This window comes from Triticum urartu, chromosome 4A, assembly GCF_056163025.1.
Source record: "Triticum urartu cultivar PI428250 chromosome 4A, HENAU_Tu73, whole genome shotgun sequence".
In the NCBI taxonomy this organism is placed as follows: Eukaryota; Viridiplantae; Streptophyta; class Magnoliopsida; order Poales; family Poaceae; genus Triticum; species Triticum urartu.
The window spans coordinates 282783940-282796590 of record NC_141876.1 but is presented as its reverse complement, the minus strand read 5'-3'; positions in this window follow the sequence as shown (position 1 = coordinate 282796590).

Genomic DNA, 12651 nt, shown 5'->3' with positions numbered 1-12651 from the left:
AAGCCACGAGGTAGGGGGCGCGCCTACCCTCCCAGGCGCGCCCTCCACCCTCGTGGGCCCCCTATTGCTCCACCGACGTACTCCTTCCTCCTATATATACCTACGTACTCCCAAACGATAAAAAAGGAGCCAAAACCCTAATTCCACCGCCGTAACTTTCTGTATCCACGAGATCCCATTTTGGGGCCTGTTTTGGAGCTCCGCCGGAGGGGGCATCGATCACGGAGGGCTTCTACATCAACACCATAGCCTCTCCAATGATGTGTGAGTAGTTTACCTCAGACCGTCGGGTCCATAGTTATTAGCTAGATGGCTTCTTCTCTCTTTTTGGATCTCAATACAATGTTCTCCCCCTCTCTTGTGGAGATCTATTAGATGTAATCTTCTTTTGCGGTGTGTTTGTTGAGACCGATGAATTGCAGGTTTATGATCAAGTTTATCTATGAACAATATTTGAATCTTCTCTGAATTCTTTTATGTATGATTGGTTATATTTACAAGTCTCTTCGAATTATCAGTTTGGTTTGGCCTACTAGATTGATCTTTCTTGCAATTGGAGAAGTGCTTAGCTTTGGGTTCAATCTTACGGTGTCCTTTCTGAGTGACAGTAGGGGCAGCAAGGCACGTATTGTATTGTTGCCATCGAGGATAACAAGATGGTTTTTTTTATCATATTGCATGAATTTATCCCTCTACATCATGTCATCTTGCTTAAAGCATTACTCTGTTCTTATGAACTCAATACTCTAGATGCATGCTGGATAGCGGTCAATGTGTGGAGTAATAGTAGTAGATGCAGGCAGGAGTTGGTCTACTTGTCTCGGACGTGATGCCTATATACATGATAATACCTGGATATTCTCATAACTATATGATAACCCACAAGTATAGGGGATCACAACAGTTTTCGAGGGTAGAGTATTCAACCCAAATTTATTGATTCGACACAAGGGGAGCCAAAGAATATTCTCAAGTATTAGCAGCTGAGTTGTCAATTCAACCACACCTGGAAACTTAATATCTGCAGCAAAGTGTTTAGTAGCAAAGTAATATGATAGTAGTGGTAACGATAGCAAAGGGTAGCTGTAGCAAAAGTAATGATAGAAAAAGTAATGTTTTTGGTATTTTGTAGTGATGATAGCAATAGCAACAGAAAAGTAAATAAGCGAAGAACAATATATGGAAAGCTCATAGGCAATGGATCGGTGACAGAGAATTATGCTGGATGTGGTTCATCATGTAATAGTCATAACCTAGGGTGACATAGAACTAGGTCCAATTCATCAATGTAATGTAGGCATGTATTCCGAATATAGTCATACATGCTTATGGAAAAGAACTTGAATGACATCTTTTGTCCTACCCTCCCGTGGCAGTGGGGTCCTAGCGGAAACTAAGGGATATTAAGGCCTCCTTTTAATAGAGTACCGGACCAAAGCATTAACACATAGTGAATACATGAACTCCTCAAACTACGGTCATCACCGGTAAGTATCCCGATTATTGTCACTTCGGGGTTAACGGATCATAACACATAATAGGTGACTATAGACTTGCAAGATAGGATCAAGAACTCTCATATATTGATGAAAACATAATAGGTTCAGATCTGAAATCATGGCACTCGGGCCCTAGTGACAAGCATTAAGCATAGCAAATTCATAGCAACATCAATCTCAGAACATAGTGGATACTAGGGATCAAACCCTAACAAAACTAACTCGATTACATGATAAATCTCATCCAACCCATCACTGTCCAGCAAGCCTACGATGGAATTACTCACGCACGGCGGTGAGCATCATGAAATTGGTGATGGAGGATGGTTGATGATGACGATGGCGACGGATTCCCCTCTCCGGAGCCCCGAACAGACTCCAGATCAGCCCTCCCGAGAGGTTTTAGGGCTTGGCGGAGGCTCCGTATCGTAAAACGCGATGAATCCTTCTCTCTGATTTTTTCCTCTTCGAAACCAAATATATAGAGTTGGAGTTGAGGTCGGAGGAGCTCCAGGGGGGCCACGAGGTAGGGGGGCGCGCCCCTCACCCTCATGGCTAGGGTGTGGGCCCCCTAGTCTTCATCTTTTGCAAGGATTTTTTATTATTTCCAAATAGGCATTTCGTGAAGTTTCAGGTCATTCCGAGAACTTTTGTTTCTGCACATAAATAACACCATGGCAATTCTGCTGAAAACAACGTCAGTCCGAGTTAGTTCCATTCAAATCATGCAAGTTAGAGTCCAAAATAAGGGCAAAAGTGTTTGGAAAAGTAGATACGACGGGGACGTATCAACTCCCCCAAGCTTAAACCTTTGCTTGTCCTCAAGCAATTCAGTTGATAAACTGAAAGTGATAAAGAAAAACTTTTACAAACTCTGTTTGCTCTTGTTGTTGTAAATATGTAAAGCCAGCATTCAAGTTTTCAGCAAATATTATAAACTAACCATATTCACAATAACGCATAGGTATCATGTTTACTCATATCAATGGCATAATCAACTAGCGAGCAATAATAATAAATCTCGGATGACAACACTTTCTCAAAATAATCATAATATGATATAACAAGATGGTATCTCGCTAGCCCTTTCTGAGACCACAAAACATAAATGCAGAGCACCTTTAAAGATCAAGGACTCACTAGACATTGTAATTCATGGTAAAAGAGATCCAGTCAAGTCATACTCAATGTAAACTAACAGTAATGAATGCAAACGACAGTGGTGCTCTCCAACTCGTGCTTTTTAATAAGAGGATGATGACTCAACATAAAAGTAAATAGATAGGCCCTTCACAGAGGGAAGCAGGGATTTGTAGAGGTGCCAGAGCTCAGTTTTGAAATAGAGGTGAATAATATTTTGAGCGGTATACTTTCATTGTCAACATAACAACCAAGAGATGGCGATATCTTCCATGCTACACACATTATAGGAGGTTCCCAAACATAATGGTAAATTTATACTCCCCCTCCAGCAACAAGCATCAATCCATGGCTTGCTCGAAACAGCGAGTGCCTCCAACTAACAAGAGTCCTAGGGGGAATTTTGTTTGCAATTATTTTGATTTATTTTGCATAAAGCATGGGACCGGGCATCCCGGTGACTAGCCATTTTCTCATGAGTGAGGAGCGGAGTCCACTCCTCTTGAGAATAACCCGCCTAACATGGAAGATACGGACAACCCTAGTTGATACATGAGCTATTCGAGCATACAAAACATGATATTTATTTGAAGGTTTAGAGTTTGTCACATACAAATTTACTTGGAACGGCATGTAGACCGTATATAGGTAGGTATGGTGGACTCATATGGAATAACTTTGGGGTTTATGGGATTGGATGCACAAGCAGTATTCCCGCTTAGTATAGGTGAAGGCCAGCAAAAGACTGGGAAGCGACCAGCTAGAGAGCGACAACAGTCATGAACATGCATTAAAATTAATCAACACCGAATGCAAGCATGAGTAGGATATAATCCACCATGAACATAAATATCGTGAAGGCTATGTTGATTTTGTTTCAACTACATGCGTGAACATGTGCCATGTCAAGTCACTTAAATCATTCAGAGGAGGATACCACCATATCATACCACATCACAACCATTTTAATAGCATGTTGGCATGCAAGGTAAACCATTATAAGCTCCTAGCTAATCAAGCATGACACAAGAAACTACAATCTCTAGTTGTCATTGCAAACATGTTTATTCATAATAGGCTGAATCAAGAATGATGAACTAATCATATTTACAAAAACAAGAGAGGCCGAGTTCATACCAGCTTTTCTCGTCTCAATCAGTCCATCATATATCGTCATAATTGCCTTTCACTTGCACGACCGAACGATGTGGATAATAATAATAGTGCATGTGCATTGGACTAAGCTGGAATCTGCAAGCATTCAATTCAAGAGAGAAGACAAGGTGATATGGGCTCTTTTGTCAGATCAACAATAATGCATATAAGAGCCACTTCAACAATTTAATCATGGTCTTCTCCTATCGACCCCAAAAGAAAAGAAAAGAAAAGAAATAAAACTATTTACACGGGAAAGCTCCCAACAAGCAAAAGATGAACAAGAAATCTTTTTGGATTTTCTTTTTAATTACTACTACAAGCATGGAAAGTAAACTAATTAAAAGCTACAACTATTTTTTTGGTTTTTCTTAAGGTTTATTAAACACACAAGAAGAAAGCATAAAAAGGGAAATAAACTAGCATGGATGATACAATGAAAAAGTATGAGCACCGACATCTAGAAATGAGTGTGTGAACATGAATGTAATGTCGGTGGTAAATACGTACTCCCCCAAGCTTAGGCTTTTGTCCTAAGTTGGTCTATGGCCACGGTTGGCCTGGCAGATATCCATAGTAATAGTTGGGGTCGTACTGCGAAGAAGAAGACTCTGATTGCCACTGGTTGGTAATCATCTCCGGATCCCAATGGTAATTAGACTGTCGTGGAGGATCAACTTGTGGTTCCGACTCTGGCTCTGTGGCTGATGTAGGGTTCCGGTAGGCATGAATAGCCTCTAATGGAACAAGGTACTGGCTTGCAGATAAATCAAACAAGGAAGTAGCAGGCAGGGTAATAGTCTCAGGATGATGTTTATGAAAGAACAATTTGTATTTAAACTCCCCTTCCCTATTCTTAACAATAAAATCGTGTGCCACCATACTCTTATAATCTAAATAAACACGGGGCAGCAATTTTTCTTCCTTCTCATAATGCCTAATAGGTATGTTAAAATGTGCAGCTAGGCGTGATGCATAGATGCCTCCAAAGATGGGGCCCTTTGTACGGTTCAGACTTAACCGTTTAGCAATAATACCGCCCATACTAACAGAGTTATCAGAGAATAAACTGTGGAACAAAATAATAATATCAGGAACATTAAGATTCCCACAGTTTCCGCGACCAATTAAGCAACGACTAGCAAATATTGCAAAGAAGCGTAAAACAGGAAAATGTATACTAGTGATTCGTGCATCGGAAACCTTCCTCGTTTCCTCCACAGTGATAATCAATAAACCCATCCACATCACCGCGATGTGGTTCCTCTATCGTGCCCTCGAAAGGGATCAAACAAACTGGACAAAAATCATAAAGTGACATCTCCTTATGCTCATCATATAAATAAAACTCCACCGTAGGTGGTGAGCTCCTAGCATGGAGATGAAAGTTTTGCACAAAGATATTTGTGAGTAAGAGATACTCTTCGCGTTGGTCGTGGAGAAAGGCGGTGAGGCCTGCATTCTCATCCAATTCATAAAAATCATCATAAATCCCGACTGCTCTCAAGAAATCATCAGAAGGCCGTTCACACGGCCGAACCTCCGCAGTGCGAGGCATATTATATTTGGGCTTCTTTTCTTCTTCATTTTGCTTTTCCTTCGAGCTTCGGCTCGATGAGCCCCTCAAAAATCTCTTCATTTTTTTCTGAAAAATGCTGAAATTTTTAGTAACTTCAAAATAAAAGTGAACCAAACTCAATAAAATTGATAGCAACTACTCCTACAAGTGCCTAGAGCCTATATCATGCATCAAAACTACTTTTGACCATATAAATTTGACATGCAAGCTCAAGAACAGGGTCACCTAAGCAGCACAAATCTGCAATGAATAAAGCACTAGAACAAAAACTAATTGGACCAATGGAGGAGTCACATACCTAGGAACAATCTCCCCAAGCAGTTTTGTGAGAGGTGCTTTGAGCAAGGAGATCGAAAATCGCAGCAAAATGAGCTAGAACTCATGCTTGAGCTAGATATTCGTGTTTGTGGGAGGAAGAAGAAGTGTGTGGGTACAGGAATAAATGGAGGAGGGCCACCATGGGCCCACGAGGCAGGGGCGCCCGCCCAGGGGGGTAGGGTGCGCCCTCCACCCTCGTGGCCAGGTGGATGCCCCTCCTGATGTGTTCTCAGTGCCAAATATTCTCAAATATTCCACAAAAATCATATTTAAATTTCAGGGCATTTGGAGAACTTTTATTTTCGGGGTATTTTTATATTGCATGGATAATTCAGATAACAGACGGAAAATACTTATTTTTATTTTATTTAATATAAATAACAAAAAGTAAAAGGAGGGTACAGAAGGTTGTGCCTTCTAGTTTCATCCATCTCATGCTCATCAAAAGGAATCCACTAACAAGGTTGATCAAGTCTTGTTAACGAACTCATTCCGAATAACATGGAACCGGAGAAATTTCGAATAACACTATGTTACCTCAACGGGGGTATGCACATCTCCAACAATAAGAATATCATATTTCTTCTTGACAGTAGGAAGAGGAAATTCAAAACCTCCAATAATAATCGATGGAATTTTTTCAATAGAGTTGATACTATGAACTTGAGGTTGTTTCCTCGTAAAGTGTACCGTATGCTCATTACCATTGACATGAAAAGTGGCATTGCCTTTAGTGCAATCAATAACAGCCCCTGCAGTATTCAAAAAGGGTCTTAATAGACAAACTATCGTCCTCGGGAATATCAAGAATAACAAAGTCTGTTAAAATAGTAACGTTTGCAACTACAACAGGCACATCCTCACAAATACCGACAGGTATAGCAGTTGATTTATCAGCCATTTGCAAAGATATTTCAGTAGGTGTCAACTTATTCAAATCAAGTCTACGATATAAAGAGAGAGGCATAACACTAACACCGGCTCCAAGATCACATGAAGCAGTTTTAACATAGTTTCTTTTAATGGAGCATGGTATAGTGGGTACTCCTGGATCTCCAAGTTTCTTTGGTATTCCACCCTTAAAAGTATAATTAGCAAGCATGGTGGAAATTTCAGCTTCCGGTATCTTTGTTTTATTTGTAACAATATCTTTCATATACTTAGCATAAGGATTCATTTTGATCATATCAGTTAATCGCATACGCAAAAAGATAGGTCTAATCATTTCAGCAAAGCGCTCAAAATCCTCATCATCCTTTTTCTTGGATGGTTTGGGAGGAAAAGGCATGGGTTTCTGAACCCATGGTTCTCTTTCTTTACCATGTTTCCTACCAACAAAGTCTCTCTTATCATAACGTTAATTCTTTGATTGTGGGTTATCAAGATCAACATCAGGTTCAATTTCTATATCATTATCATTGCTAGGTTGAGCATCAACATGAACATTATCATTAACATTATCACTAGTTTCGGATTCATTGCCAGATTGTGTTTCAGCATAAGAAGTAGAAATATCATTTGGATTCTCAGGTGTTTCAGCAATAGGTTCACTAGAAGCATGCAAAGTCCTATCATTTTTCTTTTTCTTCCTTTTAGAAGGACTAGGTGCATCTATATTATTTCTCTGAGAATCTTGCTCAATTCTCTTAGGGTGGCCTTCAGGATACAAAGGTTCCTGAGTCATTCTACCACCTCTAGTCATAACTCTAACAACATTATCATTTTTCTTACTATTCAATTCATTGAGCAAATCATTTTGAGCCTTAAGTACATGTTCTACTTGAGTGTAACATCCCAATTTTTATTAAATTTGGATGTTAATAGAATCATTCAATGCATGTCATATTTCTTTGCATTATGGAGTTTTTTATATTCAAATAATATCCTTTCCACTCGAGGAAAAAACAAGTGAGAGGGGATAAGATGACTTCCTCAAAATATAAAAGAGTGGGAAATTTTATTTTGAATATTACTTTAAGTTTTGGAGTTTATTGGTATTTATTTTATTTGCAAAAAGTGCATTAATTGCATTAGGAAAATATTTTAAAAATGTTCTGTGCTTTAGTTAATGTTCATTAGGCTCTAAATATTGCATAGTTATTTTAGAAATTATTGTGGTGTTTTTATTTATTCATTTGAATTATTTAGGGCCACTTTAGTATTCGGTTTTAAAAAAAACACGCACGCACACCGCACCACCTGGACCGAGGCCACTTCGGCCCAGGGGCGCACCGACAGGCCAGCCCGCGCCCAAGACCCCAGCGCCCGTAGGCCTCGCCTCGCTCGCCCACGCCCCTCTTCCCTCGCTCGCTCTCTCCCACCGCCGCTGCCAGTGGGGCCCGAAACCCTTCGTCCCTAACCTCCCGCTCAACCCACTGGATAAGCAGGCGCTTGCGCTCCCGCAACGACCGGCGCCATTGCTCTCGGGATAAGCATCATCCCCGCGACTCCACAGCCCCTTCTCGCGCCTATAAATGCCCCTGACGCCCCTCGTTCAATTCTGCCACTTCACATTGTCCCTCGCTCCTCAGAGCCGCCGCACTGCCGCGTTGGATCTCGCCGGAGCCGGAATATCTCGCCGGATTTTTCTGTCACCGTAGACTCCCCTACCTTCACTTTGTTTCTGTCAATCTTCGTTACTCGCCGAGGCACATCTTGTCGACATGTTTTTGCCGCCTAGGTCTCGCCGGAACCGCCGCCCTGACGACCTGCGCCCTCGCCGGAGCCGCCGCCCTCTACCTTGCTGTCCCGGGCGCCCCGACCACCACCGACCCCACCACCGGACCGCCCCCGCCGCGCCCGTCCTCCCCGACACCTCCGCCGCCGCCAGGACCCGCCGCCCCGTCACCGCCCGACGTCGGCGCCGCTGTCCTGTACGTTGTCGTCATCGAGGTGAGCGAACCGCTCGCTCGCTATTCGTTTAGTTTTCTTCTCTAGAACGGTTTAGTTTACTGTTTTTTTATCGGTTCATCCGGTTTAGATTAAATCGATTAGTTTAGATAAACCGATCTCGGTTTTAGTTTTTTTTTCTAGCCGCGGTAGCTGTTTTACTTAAGTAGCGGTCGTTCGCCGTGTACGCTTCCGCAGCGAACGCTGCCAGCCACCCGCAGCCCGCCACGTGGCCAGGGACCTGGTCGCGAATAAAACTTTCACAGTCAAGTCCCTGTAAATTTCAGTTTAGCCCCTAAACTTCTAATAGCCACAACTTTTTAAACATTGATCCAAATTCGATGAAACCAGCGCCAAAATGTTCGTCTCGAATAGCTTTATCCAGAAAGCCAACTTTGAAAACTTTTGGCCAAATTCAAATTTTAACTTTATTCAGATTTGAATTCAAACATCAAATGGCCATATCTCCTAAACCATAGCTTTGATTAACGTGATTCTTTTTGCACCGTGTCACTGTAGCTAAACCCTATCACCTAGACCTTTCTCAAAATATTTTCACACACTAGATTCTGCCCTTTAATATTTTTACTAGTATGCATAGTATGCACTATACTTCACATCACTTCCTGAACCATAGGCCCATGTTGTTTTACACTTAGAATATTTTTCATGCTAGTGTGATGTTTGTTCATTTGGTTTTTCCGAGACTTTTGCTTTGCATGTTCTTCTTGGTTCTCTGGATTGTTGCTTATGTTTTTTTATTTTCCTTACGATAGATTGCCCGGAGTGCGAAGCAGAATATTATCAGTCTTTAGAATTCAACCAGCAGTACCAAGGCAAGTTGCATCTTGATCATGTTTCATTACCTATGTTTTTATTATGTACTTAGTTCTTTGCGGTAGGACTACATGGTAGGAAACTGGTGCCACATGACTTTGCTTTTCACCCAGTAGTTCATTGAGGTAGGTCTGAACCATATAACTTTGTCACCATCGTTTTACTTTATGTTGCTATGCTAAGTAGACATGGATTGGGACGTGATCATTGTGAGAGATGAGTGACAATGTACTAAATAAGACCTAAGTTAAAAAATGAACTACCTGGGCAGAAACTTGTGGGAATGGTGGCAAAGTACAGTGGGGCACGCATGGGAAATCCATGGTGGTGCACCACTAGTGGACCGTCCGCTCAGGCTCAAAGACATCAATCGTATTCTCATGTCTAGAAGCTTACGTGTGCAGCCACAAGCCAATATGGGCTCTAGCTTAGTCGAGTAGTTAGTGTGACCCCTTCCGGGATGGGCTAGTAGATGTAGAATGACGTAGGTGTACCGGCCTATCCGTGGGTTAAGGGGGGACATTTTCGAAAGACTATGTCTCGATCTTCCGATCATGGAGGTGGTCGAGTCTTGTGGGGAAAAGTGCGCAACCTCTGCAGAGTTTTCAACCTAATCGATTAGCCGTGTCCCCAGTTATGGACAACTTGAGCATCTAGTAGTGGAAATGTCGGGAGATCTCCTCACCTTTAATTAAACAGCTGGGTTTTAAATGAAACTTGGGGACGGATGGAGTTGGATTTGCCAACTCATCCTATGCAAATGTAGTAGTAGAATAACAATCTTTTCAAATAGGGAAAAACTAGCTTTATGCAAAAAACTAAATTTAGAGCTTTCCACCAGCCAAACTGCATGTAAAAGTAGGTTCATTGCACTATGATGTGACTTGCCAGTACATTCAATGTACTGACCCATTTGGCTGCAACTTATCACATTGCAGATATATCAGACGAGGATTAAGGTGTGATGGGTCGATGTTCTACACTCAACCTTGCTCATGGAGTTGGACTCATTTACTTCTTTGCTTCTGCAGTATTTGCTTATTGGCTTTATGCCCTATTTTGTAATAAATGTATTGCTCCTGGACTATTGATGTAATAAAGAGATGTGTGTTACTTCTGTTATTTCATCGAGTACTATGTGTGCTAGCAATTCGATCCAGGGACTAGCACGGTAAGCACAGAGACTTCGACTCTTACCAAGTTGGGTCGCTACAAGATGGTATCAGAGCACACGTTGACTGTAGGACATGACCCATAGAAATGGAGAAAAGCCATAGGATAAAAACTATAGTTTTCATTTTCCATATATGTCCTTTGGTCTCGTACCTTCTCTACTTCAATACTAATTTCTTCTCTTTTTCAAAATGTAGATGTCGTCCGCCCTTGTTGAGTTCGAGCAGCCCGATGAGACCATGCCCTTTGGAAGGCAGCTGGTGAAGATCACGAAGCACCTGAAGATTGGGCTTCCCACATTCACTGGAACCTTCACCGCCACCTGCCCAAGGAGACACGTTGGAGGATCGATGCTCATATCCCCGGACGCATCCTCGGAAACCGCACCAAGCCCATTGATTTCCATGTGGATACCGCAACATGGGGCTTGGGCAGGGGTATCGCTGCTCACATTGCTCTCGGACGCATTCGGGAGGTGTATGACAAAGACCTCAAGAGGACCTCCTTTGTGATGTACGGACGCCGCGACGCAAATGGAGATGTGGTGCGTACCCTGGAGGACGAGACGATAGCATCCCATATCCAGGACATGGAGGAGCACATTCGTATGATGGAGCTGGAGCTGTCCGACAACATGGTCGTCATCAAGAACCTCATGACCCGCAAGGCCGAGCTAGAGGAGGAGCTCCAGGACGCTCGCATCGAGCATGAAGGAGAGCTGGACGCACTGCAGGAGAAGATAGACGACCTAAAGCTTGAGCTCGAGGAGGCCGAGGAGAAGCTGGATGAGGGAGAAAACATCCAGGAGGATCACTCTTATGGTGCCTATGTCAGCCAGGAGAGAGACCAAAATGATGAGCTCGGAGATGACGACACGGAGAGCGATGCAAGGACACCCAATGTCGACATGGTTGACTGGTCCTCATCTGATGAGAGTTAGATTTTATACCACCATGAGGGTTTAGAAATTCGATTTCGTTATCCGATTAGTTTTATTTCATTTGTAAGACCTTGTCAAATCTTGTGACATGGCTTACCTTAGGTTTGATTATTCATGTGAACCTCTTTGCTTGAAATTGAATTGGAGTGATTTGAAGTTTTATTGCTATCATGTGCATATGGGTAGTGTGATTTTACTCGCTAGGCCTTGTTCTATTCTAACTCCTCATCCACTCTGAAACCCATGAGATGCCTCCAAGATGTGACCCCGGATTCAACTTTCCGCCGGAGCTTACGTAATTGATCCAACAATAGAATGCTCTTATGCAGATGCTCATTCAGAACCAGAACCAGAACAACAACAACAACCCACCGCCGCCACCCCCGGTTGACAGTCTTGCCCGTTTTCTGAGGCTGAACCTACCCGTGTTCTCCTGCAGCATGGAGCCAATCGTCGCAGATGACTGGCTCCGCAAGATAGGAAGGGAGCTGGCCACGGAAGGATGCAATGATGCGGAGAAGGTGAAGTTTGCTGCCCACCAGCTGGATGGACCGGCAGCTGCTTGGTGGGAGAACTACACCACCACATACCCCATGGAGATGTGACTTGGGGTCAGTTCCAGCGGGCGTTCCGCACTGCTCATGTTTCAGATGGAGCCATGAGTCTGAAGAAGGTGTTCTGCAGCTTGCGCCAGGGAGGACGCACGGTATCTCAGTATGTTGATGAGTTTAGTAAATTGGCCCGTTACGCCCCAGAGGACGTGGCCACCGATGTAGCCAAGCAGGAGAAGTTTCTGGAGGGACTGAACGATGAGTTGGGAGTTCAGTTGACTGTGGCAACATTTTCGGACTATCAGGAGCTGGTTGATAAGGCTATTATTCTTGAAGGCAAGCACCAGCAGATGGAGAATCATAAGAGGAAGTATGGTCACGGGAAGTATAACTCGGGAGTTCAACAGAAACCCCGCTACAGCCCGTACTCAGGGAGTTATGGATCAGGCACTAGCAAGTTTGGAGGGAATCACCATAACCATGGGGGCCACATTCATCATGGGGGGAATGGACACAACCACCATGGTCACAAGTAGGGCAATGGTAATGGAGGAAATGGCAATCAGCAGC